The sequence below is a fragment of the Polypterus senegalus genome, chromosome 7, assembly GCF_016835505.1.
Source record: "Polypterus senegalus isolate Bchr_013 chromosome 7, ASM1683550v1, whole genome shotgun sequence".
NCBI lineage: Eukaryota > Metazoa > Chordata > Cladistia > Polypteriformes > Polypteridae > Polypterus > Polypterus senegalus.
Window position 1 is genome coordinate 99627798 of NC_053160.1, and position 22835 is coordinate 99650632.

The window sequence follows — 22835 nt, forward strand, 5'->3', positions numbered from 1 at the left end:
GGGTTTGGCCCAACATTTGTGCATGGATTAAATTACTGTATACTAACCCAGAAGCTTCAGTTTGCATCAATAACATTTGCTCAGACTACTTTAAACTAGAACGTGGCACAAGACAAGGATGCCCTTTGTCACCACTGCTGTTTGCAATTGCCATTGAACCACTGGCAATACATTGTCGAAATACTGATCAGATAAAGGGGATTAGCAGAGAAGGACTGGAACAGAAAATCTCATTATATGCAGATGACATGGTACTGTATATATCGGACCCAGAAAATTCTGTGCCTGCAGTCTTAGCAGCACTCACAGAATTTCAAAAGCTCTCTGGTCTCAGAATTAATCTGAATAAAAGTGTACTCTGAATTCGCAAGCATATAATATTAGATTAGACACCCTTCCTTTTATCATTGCAGAACAGTTTAAATACCTCGGGGTAAACATCACAAGTAAACATAAAGCTCTTTATCAACAAAATTTCGTCGTCTGCATGGAAAAAATTAAACAAGACTTGCATAGATGGTCAACCCTTCATCTCACACTAGCTGGAAGAATTAACACTGTTAAGATGAATATTCTTCCTAAGCTCCTTTTTATTTCAAAACATACCAATATACATTAATAAATCGTTCTTTAAGCAATTAGATTCAACAATAACCTCATTTATTTGGAATTCTAAACATCCACGCATCAAAAGAGCGACCCTACAAAGACAAAAGGCAGAAGGCGGCATGGCTCTACCTAACTTCCAGTTTTATTACTGGGCAAATATACAGTCGATAAGAACCTGGACACAAATAGAAGAACATACACAGGCATGGACCGCAATAGAAGTAAAATCCTGCAGTACTTCTTTGTATTCCTTGCTTTGTGCTCCAATAAACACACGCTATCGGCAATACACTAATAACCCAATTGTGCTCCACTCACTTAGAATCTGGAACCAATGTAGAAAGCATTTTAAGACGGAGAAGCTTCTTTCTGTGGCACCCTGCAAAAGAACCACCTCTTTCAACCCTCACAAACATATGCAGTTTTAATATCTGGAAAAATTTGGAATTAACTTGCTTAGAGATCTTTATATAGACAACGTCTTTGCATCCTATGAACAATTACATTCCAAATTTAACATTCCAGCTACAAATTTCTTTCACTATCTTCAAATCAGGAACTTTGTTAAACAGAACCTTCCAGATTTTCCTCATCTTGCACCCTCATCCACGCTGGAAAAATTATTGCTCAATTTCAAGGAGTTAGACTCCATCTCTACAATATATAAAATCCTTTTACAATCCCTTCCTTTCAAAGATCCAAGAGGACACTGGGAAAATGACCTCTCAATTAATATATCAGAAAAGGAGTGGAAAGTAGCAATGCAGAGAATTCACTCAAGCTCCATATGCAAAGCATACAATTATACAACTCAAAATTATATATCGAGCACATCTGTCTCACTAAAACTCTCCAAAATGTTTCCAGGGCATGATCCAACCTGTAACGCTGCAAAAGCCCCAGCCTCACTAGGTCACATGTTCTGGGCCTGCTCCAAATTAACATTATTCTGGACAAAAATTTTTAATTACCTCTCAGACAGTCTTGGACTCACAATCCCTCCTAACCCATTAACAGCTGTGTTTGGGGTTCTTCCAGAGGGTCTTAAAGTGGAGAAAGACAAACAAATTGTGATTGCATTCACTACACTGTTGGCACGCAGACTTATTCTGATAAACTGGAAGAACCCAAACTCTCCTCTTTAAGTCAGTGGGAAACTGATGTGTTATATTATTTAAAATTGGAAAAATCAAATACTCAGTTAGAGGATCTGTGCAGACTTTTTCAAAACATGGCAGGATCTAATCAGTAATATTTTGAAATGATTTTAAAAAGCACAGAGAATTTGTTGATTTAGGTATTTTTAAAGCCTTAAATTTTACACCGCTTTGGCTTGCTCTCTCTCTCAAGGGTGGGGATCGATCTGTTCTTAGCATAATTCTTTTTTTTTTGTAAAACGTGATTGCTATGTATTGATTGTAATAAAATTAATAAATAAATAAAAAAAAAAAAAAAAAAAGTACAGGTACATTGAAATTACATTTTCTATGTGAACGTTCAAATTTGTGCCTCTGGTAATGTGCCTTACCGGCATTTAAAGAAAATTAGTTTTGTGTCCTCTGCAGTGTTAAGAGAGAAAGGCTTTGGTTTGGGATAAAAGGATAAAGGTGTAAAGAAAGGAAAGTTGCCTTTTTTCTTTTATATAGTATAGAGAGATGTGTTCGCTGACATTATGATCGCCTTTTGGGGACAGTCGCGGTGGGTCTTGTGTAGACTGGTGAGTTGTCCCCGCCATTAATCGGCTGTGATGGCACGGTCAGTCCTCCACTCCTGTGCGTGTCTTCATAATCCGAGCTGAGGACCTCATAATCGTATACGTGCAAAAGAAAGTGTGAATCGCCGTAATATTATTTTGCCGTGGTGTAGAAAAGGGGTCCCGTGTTTGCACTTGTCTGGGCTATAAGCGCAGGGGGAGGATGAAAAAAATTAAAAGTGCTCACTTTGACTTAAGGCAGAAGCGCAGTCAGCGTCTCAAAGGCCGGCACAGCTATGCACGCGCTGGCTGCTCGACTTTTGCTGGGCAGGAGACCCCAGTTTTTGCAGACACGTTCGTGAAATCAAAAGTCACAGCGCTCTTTGGAGGTCATTCATATATTATATATATATAGCAAAATACCCGCGCCTCGCAGCGGAGAAGTAGTGTGTTAAAGAAGTAATGAAAAAGAAAAGGAACAATTTTAATAATAACGTAACATGATTGACATTGTCATGAGTGTTGCTGTCATATATATGCCTGCCTAAATAAGTCACCCTCGCTTTGCTCTTACTTTTTTACCGTTCATTTAATCATGGCTAGTGGCGGAAAAGTTATAAAATGGAAGGAGGATAGCTTTACCAAAACAATTATTGATGGCGAATCGATTATTCATAAAGCTTGAATTGGTGATCTGTTTTTCTGTGTTAACCTCATATTTTTTCATACTTCTTCTCAAACTAAGGTGGTGCGAGGGTAAAATGAATCGGGATGCTGATCAATGTAATTGGTGTACCAGGAAATCATGCATTGACAAAAGCTCCCCTTTGTTGTAATGCAAAGTGTGATTAAATGCATTATTTTTTAACGCTTATGGAGCACATGCATCGAAGCTTCTCAGCTGTGCTTGTGCTAAGAAAAGGAAAGATTTTAAAAATAACGTAACATGATTGTCAATGTGACCTTTTGTAAGTAGTGCCTGGAGGATTCAGTGTGGAGAAACTCTAGAGACAGCGTGTGTATTAACTTGTGGATTTTTCTGTGAGTATTTGGTGGCAGTCTGACGGTTGCTTCGAAGCAGCGTTAGCCAGGAGCTCAGCTCAGAGTGAAATGAGATGAATGGGAGGGGAGATGATGACGTGACTCCCCCCACCCGCCTTAACTGTCAATCCCCCACAAACACAGTCTCTCGGAATTTACATAAGCACACCCCTTCACCTACAATTTTAACTTAGTTACAAAGTGATCAAAACTCTCGTTTATATCCTGCGTCATCTCATTAAACTTGTATACCGCATTACCTGTGGGCATGTGAAACGCCAGCGGTAGCCTGTCTATGAACTTAATTTAAAGTTTAGGTTTACACCTTGCTTTCTTTCGAGTTAGCAGCACTCATGAATATGGTAGTATATGTCACTTTCTTCGCTTCTTATTGTTTAGCTGCCTTCTCAATTATATAATGCATGTTTTCTTAAGCGCTTTTTGGAGGTCTTCCTGGTTTTCTACGCACTGCGTTGACAGTCAGTTCACGTGATTACGTGGGAGGCGTAATGATGTCACACGAAACTCTGCCCCCCCACGTCTTTCCAGCTCAGCTCCATTACAGTTAATGGAGAAAAATACCTTCCAGTTATGACCATTAGGCGTAAAATTTCGAAATGAAACCTGCCCAACTTTTGCAAGTAAGCTGTAAGGAATGAGCCTGCCAAATTTCAGCCTTCTACCTACATGGGAAGTTGGAGAATTAGTGATGAGTCAGTGAGTGAAGTGAGTGAGTGAGTGAATGAGGGCTTTGCCTTTTATTAGTGTGTGTATATATATATATATATACACACACACACACACATATTTTTGGGGCATCTTTGAATTCAGGGCTCTGTAGGTTGATCATTTTCATTTCCATCAAACGATGTGGCATCCTTTTGTTCCTAACACATTACCCAGTCTATAGCAGTATAGATATCCAGGAGGATTTCTTTTTCCCATTGAGATCTGATGTGTTTTCAAAGTGTTCCTTTAATTTTTTTGAGCAGTTTATATATATATATATATATATATATATATATATATATATATATATATATATATATATATATACACACACACATACTAATAAAAGGCAAAGCCCTCACTGACTGACTGACTGACTCATCACTAATTCTCCAAATTCCCGTGTAGGTAGAAGGCTGAAATTTGGCAGGCTCATTCCTTACAGCTTCCTTACAAAAGTTGGGCAGGTTTCATTTCGAAATTCTACGTAATGGTCATAACTAGAAGCTATTTTTCTCCATTTACTGTAATGGAGTTGAGCTCGAAAGCCGTGGGGGGCGGAGTTTCGTGTGACATCATCACGCCTCTCACGTAATCACTCATTACTTAGAAAACCAGGAAGAGCTACAAAAAGCGCTGAAGAAAACATGCATTATATAATTAAGAAGGCAGCGAAACAATTAGAAGCGAGCGAGTGACATAAAAAACCATATTCAGCGGCTCACGTGAACTGACGCTGTGCACAGACAAAAAGCAACAGTTCCAAAGAGTGCTGAACAAAAACCGAATTACACTGCTACGCTCAAATAGACAAACCACACGCCGTGGCGCAATAGTAGAGCCTTCGCCTGTAGCGCCCATGTCCGAGGTTCGATTCCCGAGAGGGGATGCACTAAGTATGTACGCCGCTTCTCGATTCATTTTAGCCTCGCATCCCCTTGGTTTGAGACGTATGAAAACATATGCGGTTAACGCAGAAAGACAGATCACCAATTGAAGCTTCATGAATAATGGATACTTTATTCGCGATCAATGATTGTTTTGCTAAAGCCATACTCAGTGTATTCATTAGATGAATGGTAAAAAAGTAAGAGCGAGGGGAGGGTAACTTACTGAGGCACACAGGCAAAACCACAATAGCACGCGGGCTCGATGTACTGTAGTGAGCGTCAACTCGATCGGAATTGTGCAATCACATTCGAAAAAATATTTCTTTTCAAGATCTATTTAGTCCATATGTGTCAAACTCAAGGCCCACGGGCCATATCTGGCCTGGTGTGTAATTATATCCGGCCCACGAGATCCTTTTATATACTGTATTATTGTTATTAATGGCCCGGGGATATGAAGCGCTGGTAACACAATAAACTACAGATCCTATAATGCAGCGCTTCAGCTGCCTTGCCGAACACTTACCGCGTTAATCAAGTCTAGCTTATGATGCTGCAAGTTATTGTGAAGCTAGCCCACACGATGCCAAAGACAAAAGGTGATTCTGAAAATAGAGCCCTTAAAAACCGATGGGAGGCTGAGTATATGTTTACTGACACTGCCGGTAAACCCGTGTGTCTCATTTGTGGAGCTAATGTGGCTGTAATTACAGAATTTTATCTAAGACGGCACTATGAGACAAAACATCAAGATAACCTGAAAGACCTGAATGCAATGCAGAAGATACAGAAAGCAGAAGAGTTAAAGAAGAATCTGACACTTCAGCAGACGTTTTTACCCGTGCAAAATCACAAAGTGATTTCAAGTGAAGCTACTTTTATGGGAGACACAAATGCACCAGTGCAACTTGCCCCACTTTCCCTGTTGCCAAGTAATGTTGAATCAAGTCGGCACAACGGTGTTCCCAAATACACACTTTGCTGATAAACTGAGTGCACTGCGCACTGAGTTCGCAAGGCACTTTGGTGGCTTTGAAGAACAAAAAAAGAATTTTGAGTTGTTTCGTAACCCATTTGCCGTCGATGTGGAAACTGCACCTGTGCAGATTCAGATGGAGGTGATTGAGCTGCAGTGTAATGGCACACTGAAGGCAAAGTACGATACTGCACGGCCCGCACAGTTTATTCACTCCATTCCCGCACAAATGCTCCAGCTCCGTGTACATGCGGCTCGAATCTTGTGTATGTTTGGTACCACATATCTGTGTGAGAAGCTCTTCTCAGTGATGAAGACTAACAAAACAGCACACAGGAGTCACCTCACTGATGAGCACCTGCAGTCCATCCTGACAATCTCCACAACACAGAACCTCACACCAAACATAAACAAACTTGTTGCCAAAAAAAGATGCCACGCGTCCAGCTCTGAGAAAATGACATAAGAGCAAAGATTTGTTATTGCTGAAAAGAACAAATTTTATTTATATTTCCAGGTTTTGTTATGCACCATGTTCATATTTTAATTTGTATAATTTTGACAGGATATATTTTTATGGAGACCAAAATCTTTTGGGATATTTAAAATTTAAGTTTTTTTTTTTTTATAAAATTACATAAGAGTAAAGAAATTTGAATGTTTGTTCTTTTAACGTTTACTTTATTTCTAACTTGTATAATTTAGACAGGATATATTTTTAAAGTTAGACAGGATATATTTTTATGGAGAGCAAAATATTATGTTATTTAAGGTTTGAGTTGATTTATTCCGGAATATTATTCTGTTGACTAAATAAAAATTCCTTCTATTTAAAATTTAAATAGAACTTGAACAGAAACGATAGTTCATAATATTCATGCAGACTTGCAAGTAAGAGCGGTAGTCATCCGTTTTAACAAGCAGCGTATTGCACTGATACGAAATAGCCTGCCCATTTAATTATTTAGGAATGGATAAATAAATTAAGATTTTGTACAAATAATGTTTTTCATTTTTCTTCCTTCATGGATTCTGGCACCCCCAGCAACAGTTGCTCGCACCCCAAAGACTGTATATATATATATATATATATATATATTTATATATATATATAGTGAACTTTGACCTGGACACACACAGACGGACATCTTAAATTCACCACACACTGTTTATTTACAATATTTACACAAACAAGTCACGTGCACAAACCCCAGTGCCTCTTGCACCGATTCCCCCAATGTCCAGGCCACACAGTCCTGTGCCTCTTTTCCTCCTGGCCACCTCCAGTCCTCACTCCAGCTCCGTCCTCTTCCACCCGACTTCCACTGCTGACTGGAGGGAGGCGGCCCCTTTTATAGGAACCCGGATGGGCTCCAGCTGCTTCCCGGCAATCTCCCGCGGACACACCCCTGTGTGGCTGAAGTGCCGCGGCGCACCCGGAAGCTGTCCGGGTGTCCCCTGTCGTCTTCCCCCCGGCACGTCTGCCACACCACGGGCCCCTACAGGGCTGGGCTTCCAAGCCCTCTACCCGAGGCCTCCAGCATAACCAGGACGGACGCCCCCTCTCGGTCTGGAAGAGGCACAAGCCCTCCTCTGGTCCTCCTAGGCGTCGACCACACGGGATATACCGGCATCGGGCGCCGCCTGGCGGTGGCCACGGGTCCCTACAGGGCTGTGCTTCCAAGCCCTTTACCCAGGCCCCAACATAACCAGGACGGACGCCTCATGGTCTGGAGGAGGCACAAGCCCTCCTCTCATCCTCCTGGGTGTCCCTGCCGGGGACCACTATATATATATATTATATGTGTGTGTGTGTGTATATATTATATATATATATATATATATATATATATATATATATATATATATATATATATATATATATATATATATATATATATATAACCTCAATTCCAATAAAGTTGGGACGTTGTGTAAAACGTAAATAAAAACAGAATACAATGATTTGCAAATCCTTTTCAACCTATATTCAATTGAATACACTAGGAAGACAAGATATCTAATGTTCAAACTGTTAAACTTTATTGTTGTTTTGCAAATCTTCAGTCATTTTGAATTTGATTCCTGCAACATGTTCCAAAAAAGCTGGGACAGGGGCATGTTTACCACTGTGTTATATCACCTTTCCTTTTAACAACACTCAATAAGCGTTTGGGAACTGAGGACACTAATTGTTGAAGCTGTGTAGGTTGAATTCTTTCCCATTCTTGCTTGATGTACAACTTCAGTCGCTCAACAGTCTGGGGTCTCCATTGTCGTATTTTGCGCTTCATAATGCGCCAAATGGGAGCATTATTTTCAAGTGGAGACAGGTCTGGACTGCAGGCAGGCCAGTCTAGTACCCGCACTCTTTTACTACGAAGCCACGTTGTTGTAACACATGCAGAATGTGGTTTCGCATTGTCCTGCTGAAATAAGCAGGGACGTCCCTGAAAAAGAATTTGCTTGGATGGCAGCATATGTTGCTCCAAAACCTGTATGTACCTTTCAGCATTAATGATGCCTTCACAGATGTGCAAGTTACCCATGCCATGGGCACTAACACACCCCCATACCATCACAGATGTTGGCTTTTGAACTTTGTGCTGATAACAGTCCACAATCAAGCAAGAATTATAAAGAATTCAACCTACACAGCTTCAACAATTAGTGTCCTCAGTTCCCAAACGCTTATTGAGTGTTGTTAAAAGGAAAGGTGATATAACACAGTGGTAAACATGCCCCTGTCCCAGCTTTTTTGGAACATGTTGCAGGAATCAAATTCAAAATGACTGAAGATTTGCAAAACAACAATAAAGTTTAACAGTTTGAACATTACATATCTTGTCTTCCTAGTGTATTCAATTGAATATAGGTTGAAAAGGATTTGCAAATCATTGTATTCTGTTTTTATTTACGTTTTACACAATGTCCCAACTTCATTGGAATTGGGGTTGTATATGTATTTGTGTGTATATATGTGTGTGTATGTATATGTTTGTGTGTATATATATATATATATTTATATATATATATATATATATATATATATATATATATATATAAATAAACAGAAACACTCATAACAGTGACAAAACAATTACATTGACAATCATGTTACGTTATTTTCAAAATGTTTCCTTTTCTTTTTCATTACTTCTTTAACACACTACTTCGCTGCGAAGCGCGGGTATTTTGCTAGTAAGTAATAATATTCAGAGCTAAATATTAAGATGTAATAAGGTTTCACAATCCTCATAGCCAGCCCGGTCAGTGCCAGTGGCTGCACTGAAGTCACCCATGACCAGAAGAGTGTCACCTCATGGGCACCCATCAACCACCGAGCGGAGCTGCATATAAAATGTCTCTCTTACCGAGACATCACTCACCGCGGTCGGAGCATACACTGAGACAACAGACAAGGTAGCCAGGGAGTGCTGTAATCTAAGTCTCATAATACACTTGTTAAAAGGAGTGATAATAAGACACCATCGGAAAAGGTCAATTGCTACAGCAACAGCTACTCCCAGAGTATGACAGCCATCAGATCGACCTGACCAATAAAAGGTGTATCCACCTATAGAGATCTGGCCAGTCCCCTGTCAGCGCACCTCAGAGAGTGCCACCAATGAAATGCGGAATTTACGCAGCCCCTCTGACAGAAGAGGAAGATGATCATCTTGCCAGAGAGACAACACGTTCCATGCACCCACCCATATGGGCCGCCTCACATTGGGACCCAAGTGCTGCCATGCAGCGGTCGATGCCTCAGCACCACTCCAGTTCCGATCCCCAACTGACCTGACCCCTTTGGCTCTCTAACGTTTTCGACTCTTCTGTAGATGGGGCTCTCAAGGGCTTTCTCCCATCCCTTTCATGATGCAAGCAGCCTTCCTATGGGTGGCTGAAGCAGAGCTTCTCCCGCGAAGAGCAAAAAAGGAATCCTTTTTGTCCTTGACTTTGCAAAAGGTCAGGGGCTGTGAATCGCTGGATCCTGGTTCCAGTGCCAAGAACCACATCATTGGACTTGGTGCTCCAATACTGGTGGTGCAGTGAAGGAGATAGATCACATCCTCCTGGGCAGATGCTGGAGTCTCTGGCAAAACTGCAGGGTCTACGGAAGTGCCCAGTTCATGAATTCTGACCACAGACGTGTTGTTGCTACTGTTAGGATCCAGCTTAAGTCCAGTAGGTTACCACTTACTAGGAAAATGAGCCTGGACCAGGCCGTTTCTAAGGAGTTTGCACGCAGTTTGTGTGAGGAACTTGCAGATTTGGGTACGACTGCCGATCCAAATGTGATGTGGGAGGCGTTCGTTAGAGTAATCTGTGAGCAAGTGACACACCATCTGTGGTCTAACGGCCGATTTATACTTCACGCTCAGAACGCATACGCGCTCGCATCATGGCTGCCACGCGTTCCCAGCGTTCATTTCACGCGTCCTCCCAGCAGGTCCTCAAAAATTAACACGACGCGTGCGTGAGTTGCAGTACCAGCAAAAAGTCGGGGGGCGCAATGTGCTAAAAGTCGAAATGTGACGTCAGTGTCTCTGTTTACTATCTACTGTACATGTGACAGAAAGCCTCTATGCAGATCCTACGGGATGAATGCTTCGATGTGGTAAAGCAAAATTCCCACATACAGATGCGTTCGTGGTGCTTTTATATTCAAGTGTCGCATATTCCTGATCGTAATGACACGATACATTTTAAAAGTCTCACATACCATCTTTTGTGCCGTCTTTTTTTTTTATTTTAGCAACTTAACAACAGCAACATAATGTATAGCGTTATATTTGAGCTACTGAGAAAAAAAATAAAGGACACGGTGAAAATGTGTATTTTGTTATTAAAGTGGAAATTTCGGCTTTAATCTCTAAATGTCCACTTTAACCTCGTAGTTTACTTTATCATTAATGCAGACCATTGTAAATGACATCCCAGTTTTTAAATCGCAGCGGAAAGCAGCAATAGATCGCCACACAGAACAAATTAAATGTATGATATTCCAACTCTCTGCACATTTAGAATCTTTAGATTTAAACTTGATATTACTTTCATGATGAAATGCATTAAAGTGTGTATGTTACATTTTACATATAATTTCGTTTAAATAATGAATACTGTTAATAATTACACACATGGGGTGTCACGGTGGTGGAGCGATAGCATTGCTGTCTCACATGGAGTTATGTTGCTGGTATTTCCTGCCTGTATTCCACACTGTGCTCCGGTTTCCTTCCTAAGATATGCAGATTTGGGGATTTGGTGCCGCTAAAATGACGCTAGTGTATGCGAGTGCTTGAATTCACCTTGCGATGAGCTGAGGCCTCGTCCAGGGGCTGTTTCTCACTCGTGCCCAATGCTTGCTGGAATGGGCACATCCCTGGATTGATGGATTTAATCAATAAACATCCTTTTCAGAGATATTGCGGTAAGGTGTCATCAGAATTTAATAGGTGTTCTAGGCAATTCACAACACAGAGAAGCCGAACATATTCTCACAGTGATATCTCATACTGCCACTTGGTGGATTCCTCCAGATGTACGTAAAATACGCGCGCAAGTATGAACACTACAACACTTGCGTAGCAGGAGCGTCCGCTGCAGCATGCGTCGCATCGCGTGAAGTATAACTCCGGCCTAATGACCCACTTCCTGCTTACAGAGGAATCGAAGCATTACGCACATCTAAATCTATTCCTCGGAGAGTCGCAGTCAGGGCAGCTGATGGAACGGTCCTTACGGATGACACTGCAATTGTGACCCGCTGGGCCGGCTACTTTGAGCAGCTGTTCAAAGCTGATCCTTCGGCTAGGACGTTGAATCTCTCTGGGTTTACAGTTCTTGAGGCTGATCCTCCAATTAGCTGTGAACCACCCAATGTCACCGAGATTGCACAGGTGATGAACCAGTCAAGGGGGGGGAAAGGCTGCAGGGATCTGTGGTATCCGGGGTGAACTTCTCCAGGCTGGTGGTAAGGCTGTCCTCCTGGCATTGCAAGCAATCTTTGCTTCCATTTGGGAGACTGGCATCATACCAACTGACTGGAAAACGGGACTTGTCATCCTTATCTGGAAAGGAGAGGGTGATCGCCTGGATTGTGGCAATTACAGGGGGGATAACACTGCTCTCGGTGCTGGGTAAAGTTCTTGCTAGGGTCGTCCTCAATAGGATCCGTGATCATCTGCTCACCTACCAGCAACCGGAACAGTCTGGTTTTATGCCAAAGAAGTCTACCATCGACCACATCCTGGTACTGAGGGTTCTCATGGAGAGCAAACCCAAATATCAGCAGAGTTTCTTTGCAGCCTTTGTAGATTTTCGCAAAGCTTTCGACTCAGTTGATCGAGCTGCCCTGTGGGACATCCTGAGGGTTCGTGGGATCCCCTTGAGATGGCTGGATATCATTACCGGCTTGTACACTGGTACTGCGAGTGCTGTGCAGAGTGGAGGCAGGACCTCTGCGTTTTTCCCAGTTGACTCTGGGGTTCGTCAGGGGTGTGTTCTTCCTCCTACTCTGTTCAATGCTTGTATGGACTGGGTGTTGGGCAAGGTCATGGGGTCCAGCGGCTGTGGGGCATCTGTTGGTGAAGAAAGATTTACGGATCATGACTTTGTTGACGATGCTGTGATTGTCACGGAGTCAATGGAGGCTCTGATCGTGGCGCTTGAGAGGAGTGTGAGGAGTCTGAGTGTCTGGGCTTGCAAGTGTCCTGGATAAAAACCAAGATCAAGGCCTTTTATGACCTCTTAGGCACAGACATCAGCAGTGTGTCTGTTTGCGGAGAGTATGTCGACTTTGTCGAGAGGTTTACTTACATTGGCAGTGACATTCGGGTCTCTGGTGACTCTTCCAATGAAGTCAGTAGATGGATTGGTAGAGCATGGGGTTATGGGGTCGCTGGAAAGGGGTATGTGACGCTCCCAATATCTATGCAAAAGGACGAAGATCCAAGTCTTTAGAGTCCTGGTGCTTCCCGTCTTGTTATATGGTTGCGAGACATGGACGCTATCCAGTGACCCGAGACGAAGACTGGACTCCTTTGGTACTGTGTCTCTCTGAAAAATCCTTGGGTACCGTTGGTTTGACTTTGTATCGAATGAGCGGTTTCTCATGGAGTCCCGAATAAGGCACATTACCTGCATTGTGAGGGAGCGTTAGTTATGGCACTATGGTCATGTGGCATGTTTCCCCAAGGGTGATCCGGCTCGTAAGTTCCTCATTGTTGGGGACCCGAGTGGCTGGACCAGGCCAAGGGGTCGCCCACGGAACACCTGGCTGCGGCAGATAGAGGGTCATTTCTGGAGGGTGGGACTGGAACGTGTGTCTGCCTGCGGGGTTACAAATCGGGATCCCGAGTTGTTTCGTTGTGTAGTGGATGCGGAAACGCAATATACCAGTGCATGCTCCCCAACTTAACTTGACCTGCCTTGAATAAGGTTTTACCTAGTTACACTATATATTTCTGTGTATATTCCAAATTATGTTGTTTTTAACTAAAACATTTTATCTATGTTCCCAACCTGTTTCTTCAACTGTAGAGTTAAAGGTGCTAAATTAGTGCTGGGCGGTATACCGGTTCATAGCGAAAGCCGTTTTTTTATTTTTGTCATGATATGGATTTTTCTTATAGCGCAACATCGCTTTAAATTGCCTAAACAACGTTTGGAACGTGGTGCAGCAGGAAACTGTTTAAGGGGAACCTTTTTCACTGCTACAACGCTAAACACATACAACGGAGTACATGCGTTAGAGGAGGTGTTGCGCGGGGTCTCTTTTTCACTGTTACACAGCTAAACAGGCATGCAATGGAGTACATGCGGTAGTGGACGGAGAACATTCTGAAACTGAAAGCTGTAGCAGACGATAAGGTTGAAAATGAGGACATAGAAGAACTTTTGCTAGAAAAAGGAGTCACATCTGTTGTCTGGAGATACTTTGGATTTAAGAGGTCAGATGTGGACAATTATGTTCAAATGTTTGAAAACTGTTTCTATACTACTGGATAATACTGCAAGCCAAGTTGTACTTGTTTTATTTTTTTTCAATACTGCGTAATGTACCTGGGTACTGTGTAATAGGGTGACATGTTGACTTTATTCTCGACATTTCCACTTTAATCTCAACGCTTATGACAAGAATAAAGTCGACATATTCACTTTATTCTTGTAATTCGTCATTAAAAGTAGAACATCGTAAACTAAACTTCATTTTAAAATGAACATATAATTTACTTGATTTTCTCAAACCGTGTCATAATTTATGTAGTACATTAAATGCTTTGTATTAAGTGTTCCCGGAGCCATGTTAATCGCTACATGCTTCTTAAACTGACTTCCTCTTGCACTAAAAGGAGGTGCAGGAAGCACACATAATACATTAATTTCATGATATTCCTGCTCCCTTAACATTTAGAATGCCAAGATAAATACTTGATATAATTTTCATGATGAAATGCATTAAAGCATGTATTAACAGTCCCCAGACTTGAATATCATCGAAAATCTATGGGATGATTTGAAGCAGGCTGTCCATGCTCGGCAGCCTTCAAATTTAACTGAACTGGAGAGATTTTGTATGGAAGAATGGTCAAAAATACCTCCATCCAGAATCCAGATACTCATCAAAGGCTATAGGAGGCATCTAGAGGCTGTTATATTTGCAAAAGGAGGCTCAACTAAGTATTGATGTATTGATGCCCAAATTTATGCACCTGTCTAATTTTGTTATGATGCATATTGCACATTTTCTGATCTAATAAATCCAATAAACTTAATGCCCCCGCTGAAACACTAGTTTCCATAAGGCAGGTCATATATTAAAAGGAAGTTGCTACTTTGAAAGCTCCGCCAATGATAAACAAAAATCCAAAGAATTAAGAGGGCTTCCCAAACTTTTTCATATGACTGTATTTAATGAACATTTGACTGCACTACTTATTTGAACACTTTTGCTTTTGGTTTGTCGATTTTAATAAAAGCACTTTAGCACTTTTTTGCACTATGCCCTTGATTCGTTATATCCTCACTGTCCAGCTCATCTGTGACATTACCGACGGTGTTGGGTTCAAGAGCTCCCAAAATGGAGACAGGAGCCTGGAGCAGAACCTGCATCGTAACAGGGTGCTGCAAGATTTCAATCCATTACGGTATAGTGTGTTACCAATGGTGTTCTTGGTGACTGTGGTCCCAACTGCCTTCAGATCTTTAACAAGCTCCTCCTGTGAAGTTTTGGGCTGATTCCTAACCTCTCTCATGATCATCCTCACCCCATGAGGCAAGATCTTGCATGGAGGTCCAGACCAAGGGCAATTGATGGTCATTTTATATTTCTTCCATTTCCAAATAATTGCACCAACCATTGTCACCTTCTCACCAAGCTTCTTGCTGATGGTCTAATAGCCCATTCCAGCCTTGGGCAAATCTACAATCTTGTCCCAGACGTCCTTGGGCAGCTCTTTGGTCTTGCCCATGGTGGTGGAGAGGTTGGAATATAAGAAATTGATTCTGTGGACAGGTGTGTTTTATACACATAAGTTGAGATCAGGAGTATATCTGTAATTGATTGATTGATTGTAATGTGTGTGCCACATGGGCACACAGCCAACCTGTGGGAGCCAGAATTCTGGCTGGGTTGTAGGGAATCAAATGCTTGTTTCTTTCAATGACATGCAAATCAATTTAACTTTTATGTGATGCATTCTGTCTGGATTTATGGTTGATATTCCGTCTCTCCCTCTCTATTAAAATGAAGCTACCATAAACATTAGAGACTGTTCATTTCTTTGTAAGTAAGCAAACTTACAAATTCAGCAGAGAATCAAATTCTTATTTCCCCTACTGTATAATTGATACAAATATCCTGATGCAAAAAGTAGAAGTTGTTGCTGATAATAAGGTTGGAAATCTAATTTAAGCAATTGCAAGATTTACCTTACATTACATACATCAGCCAGTGGTTCAAGAAGGAATGCTTTTTTAGTCATGCACATCCATATTCTGGGTATCAGAGAAAGGATTAATGAACACTGTACACACGTTTTGATTTGCTAGTAATAGATCTACAGCAGAAGCTTCAACAAGATAGAATACATGATGCACAGCTTTCTAGAAGAAAAGCACAACATTGGTCCTTATAAGCTACCTTATGCTACTCGATGAGGATTCACTTAGGCTATTCCGTCACACATGGCACAATCAGTATGCTGCTGATTCTGGAGTATGTGAATTTCCCCTTGGGATTAATAAAGTATCTATCTAATCTAATCTATTCTAATCTGAAATCCTAACAAGATACTGTAGCTGTATTACTGCAACAGCTACAAAACGTTAAGCAATCTGCCGTTGAATAGATACCTCTATTAAGGTATAACACTGATTAATTATGTTCAATGGAAATAAATCTAAAGCTTATTAAAAAATGTGAAAGTCATACAAGTTTTCTGGCTGTATTACTATAATTACCCTCCTTCATAAGTAACAGAAAGAACAAGCAATATTAAATTGTTTTAGGCACAGCTAGATTAGTGCTACCAATCAGATGAACATTAAAGCAGCATGTGACAGCAGCAAAGGAAACAGTGATGAAAACGTCGACAAACAGGCCAGTACATAATGCACTAGAAGTACAACTCCAGCATCGTCTATGGATAATGAAACTCTGAAAGAACTTTCTACAAGACTCTGAAAGAAAGGACTGTATCAGAAAAATCACTTCTGGAGAGTCAGAAGTCCACATTTACCTTTTAGAAAGCCTTGCACCAAATAACTGACCAGTTATTGCTCTTTGAAAGCATCAGGAAGGAAGGAATTCCTGCATGAGCTAAAGTTGCATCAAAGGAACTCTATACCTGTAGTAGCAGCACAGACAACAAACTCTTGTTCACTATAGGCTGCAATGTAATGGACGAGAGAGTGAGCCAATTTACAACTGTGAAAAACTCTCTTTTATTTAATAAGATCCTCCATGAATGTTAAGGAATGGATCTTTAAGTTTGTAACAAGCTAGAAAATTTTAAATTAATGCAGTATACTTGCTAAAGTTGCAAAGGCAGAAATAAGGTACTCTATTTTTGAGTTTTCAAGTTTTACTTATTCGTACTGCTACTTTTGTTAAAATAATATTTAAAATTAGATTCTGGCTCACTAGATGGTAATGGACTTCTGATTGCTACAAATAGTTGAGCTGTGCATTGAAAACAGACTTACACATTGCTAGTGTATTGAAAACCAGGTGAAATATTTACTCCATGTACTGTGTTTGATTCAGATAAACATATGCTGTTGTTATTTAACTCTTTATTGAAAATGACTGCATAAATGTTCAATTATTTTACAATTGGGGACAATACAAATGTGCAAAAATGTAGCATTACTGCCTCAAAGGCCTGGGTTCTAGTCCTCTTCCAATAGCTTATCTGATCATTCAGCACATTCACCCTCTCTCTATGAGGGTGTTCTCCAGGCACTCCAGTTTCCACCTTCATCTGAAAACTGGGATCAGCATGTGCTGACCTCTTATTTTCTTTCTATCTTGTATGTTGTGTGTTACAGGGATTGGCTCTGGACACTTGCAACCCTATATTGTAACAAACAGTTTTCGAACACAATTTCATATTAAAAATTCATTTAAGTGTTTGCTTTAAAAAAACAAAACAAAGTAAATATGTCTTTATTCTTCTTATCTGTGTGGTTTCTTTACATAGGAATATAACATTGTATTCAATCTCTCTTCTAATCACAAGTATCAGCAGATAGCACAAGAAAACAAAAGTTGGTTTAAACTCTGGCAGAGAATTTATGAAAAGGAAAGCACTTCAGGGATGTACTCAGAAATAGCAGCTATTATCACACAGAATCAAGTTTGAAAGCTGAGACTTTAAAGGTTTCAGCTGTTAAGTAAAAATATTGCACAATAGGCAAAACAAAATGTAAACATTCAATAGGTCAAACAGACAACAATGGCCAATGTATATCACCCATCATAATTAAGAACAGCCTTTTCTCATATTACTGTAGCATTTGGTGTCTAACAGCTTTCAAAGTAATTATCCTTTGAGTGTATGGCATTTACCTTGGTCAAAATGTGGTAATGGATGGCAACCAACCACACAAAAATCCTGCAACATAACGAGAGAGCATTGGTGCCATATACTCCAGGTAGAACCTAAGAAATATAAATCAATTAAAAACTGTATGAAAGGCTATAATACAGTTGGGCAGATGTTTCTGCATGTCATGTCAACATTCACATGAACGGATTAATTCCCAAACTTGTTTTCCCCATCCTGTCTTACCTGCATAAACTGAACAGAATATAAGTTTATAAAGCTGATTCTCATGGCCATATTTATACTTAGCATGTACCGGATTGCTGTGAGGGTCTGCAACGAATGTAAATTTCATTAGCACAAACAAGTGCTGTCAAGTGCACAAACCCTTGTGTCGGCAACCACGTCAACTATACATGTGACATGGAACCATTCGAGGAACAGTTGCATAAAATGATTCTTTACTACCCACATCTACATAATCCAACATTAAAAGCACACAGAGATAGCCAAACGAGCACTGATTAATGGTGAGAAGTCACCCAAACCTTGGGCAAAGATGAAAGTCTGTATAGGCAGAAATGGAAATATTTGCAAGATCAACATGTATAGGCAAAGAGGGGGAAAAAAAAAAAAAAAGTTATTTTGTGCCAGAGGATCCTGCAACCATGCAGTGTCATGCACGGAATACCTGAACGACAAACAGACCAGGGTGCGCATCCTCTGTGTGCAACTGTATCTGCAGTATTCTACACTGAAGTATACATAAGTACCATAATTAATTAATTTAATTAATTAATCACACCCTCCTGTCAACCATATTCAACCACTCACACGGTACTCCCACCTCTCATTCGTGTGAATGCTTTTGACAGACACAGTTCCTGCACTCTCAGCTCTCATAAATTTTAATGTTTTCCTCACTTTAAGTTCACAATTAAAGATGACGTATTATGTCCAAATCTTATTGAAGAATTTCATCACAAAATTAGTGCACCGGCAATCCTACCGCCGAGAAACAAGTCAAATGAATTAATGCCAAAAATGACGATCAGTTACACAGGCAAATTAGTTAAATGTGTATTAATAGACTATTCTGAAACAGTTGACCGTGATCGTGCAGAAGATGAAAACATCAACTTACAATATCCCAAAGAAAATCTATAACCGTTAACACCGTCCGGTCGTTCACCGCATGAATTACTGTAGAGAAGGATGTATTACATTACCTTTCTTGGATACATCTTCCGTGGATAACATTAGACAACAAAGGAGATCTTGATATGCTATTCGTATTAAAACGTTAACAGTTTCCCATTAGAATAGCTTTTGCAACAAATCTCAGAGCCAAACATTCTAAAAAGTTGTTTTATTCAATACAGAGAAAGAAATGAAATTCAATCACGGGCAGTTATATGTTGCATTGTCACGATGAAGGTCCAAACACAGAATCAAAATTCAATGCAATATTGATGAAAATGTATTTCAAAAAATTGTTTTTACTAAAGTTTTACAGTAAAAATTGTGTAAGTTTAAAAAGTATTTGCATGTTAATTTCAAAGCCAAACAGAATGAAACCGTATTACACAACGAATACCTCTAATGAAACATGATTTACTTTCAAATTATTACGTTTTACTATTTTATAATATGGTTAATTACTCGCTGTAATGTAAAATAGTTAGTTCTATTATACATATGTAACAATTCCCATGAAAATAATCCGTTTAAAATTGTACATCCACATCCCCATACACGAGCAGCAGAACCGCAAAGAGGCTAGCACAGTGCAGGCCCGGGCATTGGTGAGCAAAGCGAGCAGGGGTCAATGCCTCCTAGTGTATGTGTGGATCTATTATATATATATATATATATATATATATAAATTAATACATACAATACTATGTACAGAAACCTAAGAATTGTTTAATTTTTCTTCCAAGGAAAAAACACCATTTTTGGCAAAACTAACATAATGATAAACAGAAATTTTAATTAATGAGATCCCCCCAAAAAAAAAACACACAACAGCAAATATCCACTTGTCACTACACTCAGACAAAAGTTAATAAGAAAAAAGAAAAGGTGATAAATTCCCAGAAAAAAAATGCTTCCCTGACAGCTTACTAATGAGACAACATCTTATATTTTTCACAGGTATATCAAATCATCTTTACTTGGGTCACCTAATTGTCAGTACACTGCACCAGAAATCCCATAACAGCAGCAACTAAATGCTGACTGAACCTTCACATATCCATATAAACACATATATGGAGTCATTGTAGGACTGTGTCAGCAACTCCCAATATACAGTACTGAATATGCTGTATGACATGGTGAAGCAGTGGTTAGTATATCATCTTCAAAGCTCCGAAAAAACATTGCTTTGCAAGTTTGCGTCAAGGTGGAGTTTGTATATTCTCCTGGTTATAAAGAGTGGTTTTCTCTGGGTTTGCTGGTTTCCCCTCAGATCCCACAAACATGCATGTTGTGTTTACACAAGTGAGGGTGTATGTATGTGTTCAAGAACATCCAAAAACTAAGTGGTATGCAATCCAAGGCTACCATCTGTCATGCTCTTAACGGCATTTGTTCCATCACAGCTCTGTTGTGGAAATAGTATCAATCCAATTTCTACCCCATTTTATCTAACTCAAGATCCTAGGATGCCAGAGACCACCTTGGGAACATCAAATTTAAAGTTGCAAACAAATCTGGAAAAGGTTGCTAACCCACTGCAGGATACTTACACACAAACACCTACACCCACTTAAACAGGGCCAGTCAAGATTTGTCAGTTAGCCTATCACAAATATCTTTAAGATACAGAAGAAAAGCTAGATAACCTGGACAAAAAAAAAAAACCCTATGTCTGAAACATGTTACACAACCCTGAAATGAGAAGAACTTTAAAGAATTACCAGTAAACTACTTTCAATATCAGTGCACACAAGTTTGGATGAAACAAATGAACAACCCACTCAGATGTTTCAGGGAAAATTATCAACAGCTGGCTTAGGAAATCCAGAACCAAAGAATAATTGGACTAGCAAGACTGTATTGCATCTGTTACCCACATTGAATCCATTTCCCTGTCACCTGTTAGGCAGTATTTGCTGGAAATCATTCTATCTAGAAGTGCCTCAAGGATGCTGGCAGCAACACAGTTTCAGAGCCAGACTGCTGATTCAAGTACTGGCTCGCAGGGAAAGACAGGGAACAAACTCACATTCACACATTAAACATTTCCTTCCTTCCTGGCTGACCCGCTTCCGCCTTTCAGATCTAAAATTAGCTCATAGACCCCAAGCATGGGGCCAAACAGGTCAATTCAGTAGCCTAAAAGCACAAAATTGCAGATAAATATGGATAGGAATGCTGCAAGAAATGCCCCCCTAACCCAGCAAGGGTAAAGTGATATTTAGGCCAAAAGGCTCATAATATACATAAAAGGGCAATGAGGCATCCTGGTGCAGAACAAATCAGGGCAAAGGCTACCTCATCCAAGCCAATGCCTAGCTGTTAAACAGAGTTTGGGATCCACCGGAAAGAGGTATCCAATCCAGAACTCGCAGAACTAGACCCTGATGGATAATAAATCAGGAGGTGCCAAATCCAGAATATAGTGGAACCAGAGGCCTCCAGCCCCCAATTAATAACGACCCCAGTACTGTGTAAATGACAATGAAAAAGCTGTACCAGTATTATTGTCGGTAAGCCAGAGCAGCTTCCTCTGACAATCAAAAACAGTACAACCTGAGGTGCCTGGTCCACGGCTTAGCAACAACACGCATAAAACATTAATTCCACACCTGCAGTTTCAATATGAAGCATTCACACCTAGTATCTGCTTCAGTCTTTATGGGGAACACATCCGCCCCTCAGAGAGAGCCACATATACACAAGCGTCTGGACACACGCGCACATTCTTTTTCACACGCTCACACCCACATACTCGGCAACCCACGAGATGACTGAAGCGAACGCTCTCTCTCTCTCAGGTTTCCCATTCCCACGAGGTTACTGACAAGCAAGAAAGGGCAAGGCGGGTGTTGCTCCGAAACAGACACACATACATACACACTCAGGCCCCAGCCCCGCTCCCAGCCCAGCGGCGCCTCGCACTCACCGCAGCCCGCGAGCCGCACGACACACTGTCGTAATCCCGCTCGCACTTCCACTGCTGATCCCGATCTGCTAACGCTCTCCACGCCCTCAATCACCGCGCACGCCGCGCGCTCCCGGGGCGGCTCGTGAGCGAAGAGCTCCGCGATGTCCGTTGCGGTGGACTTCGAATTTGTCGATCCAAAGCACAATTTGCCAGTGTCTCTCAGCCAATCCAGAAAGAGAAATCCAGTGAAGCTCCCTACATCGCCATGTTGTCTCCCTGTGCCGAAGCTGGAGAAGGAGCAGCTTATCCTGATCCCTCCTCCTTACCAGCTGTAAAGCGACTTTGGCAGCGGTACCACCTGCCGACTACCCGCGGTATTACACAAATTATAGCTTCAAGCTTTTTCCCTGCTTCATTTTCTTAACTCATCCATCCATTCATTCCATCCATTCAACCAACGTATTTTCGAAAATCATCCAAGTATTAATTTATTAAGCAATTTATCTAATTCATTAGTCTCTTTGTTTTTAATTATGGGAAAATGTGGACGGAGTCGCTTAGAAGGATTAGGCGTAAGCCCCCAGTTCAATCTCTGATTTTCATTCCTGAACGCAAGAATTTAGAAAAAAAAAAAACAAAACGATACGACGTTTAAATCGCAAAAACCGTAAAGGAGCCCTGTCTATGGTATCAGTCTTCATATAATGTCTGTGATTAGTGGTAGTTCACT

General features: G+C 40.7%; 1 protein-coding gene across 1 annotated transcript in view; it reads right to left on the reverse strand.

Annotated features, from left to right (window-relative positions):
* The window catches only part of ptpra (protein tyrosine phosphatase receptor type A), a 191779-nt gene extending 169351 nt beyond the window's left edge, over positions 1–22428 (reverse strand). Inside the window, exon 1 of the mRNA XM_039759072.1 lies at positions 22124–22428. The gene's annotated coding sequence lies outside the window, so the exon portion shown is untranslated. The remainder of the gene's footprint in view (positions 1–22123) is intronic.
* Positions 22429–22835: the final 407 nt, after the last annotated feature.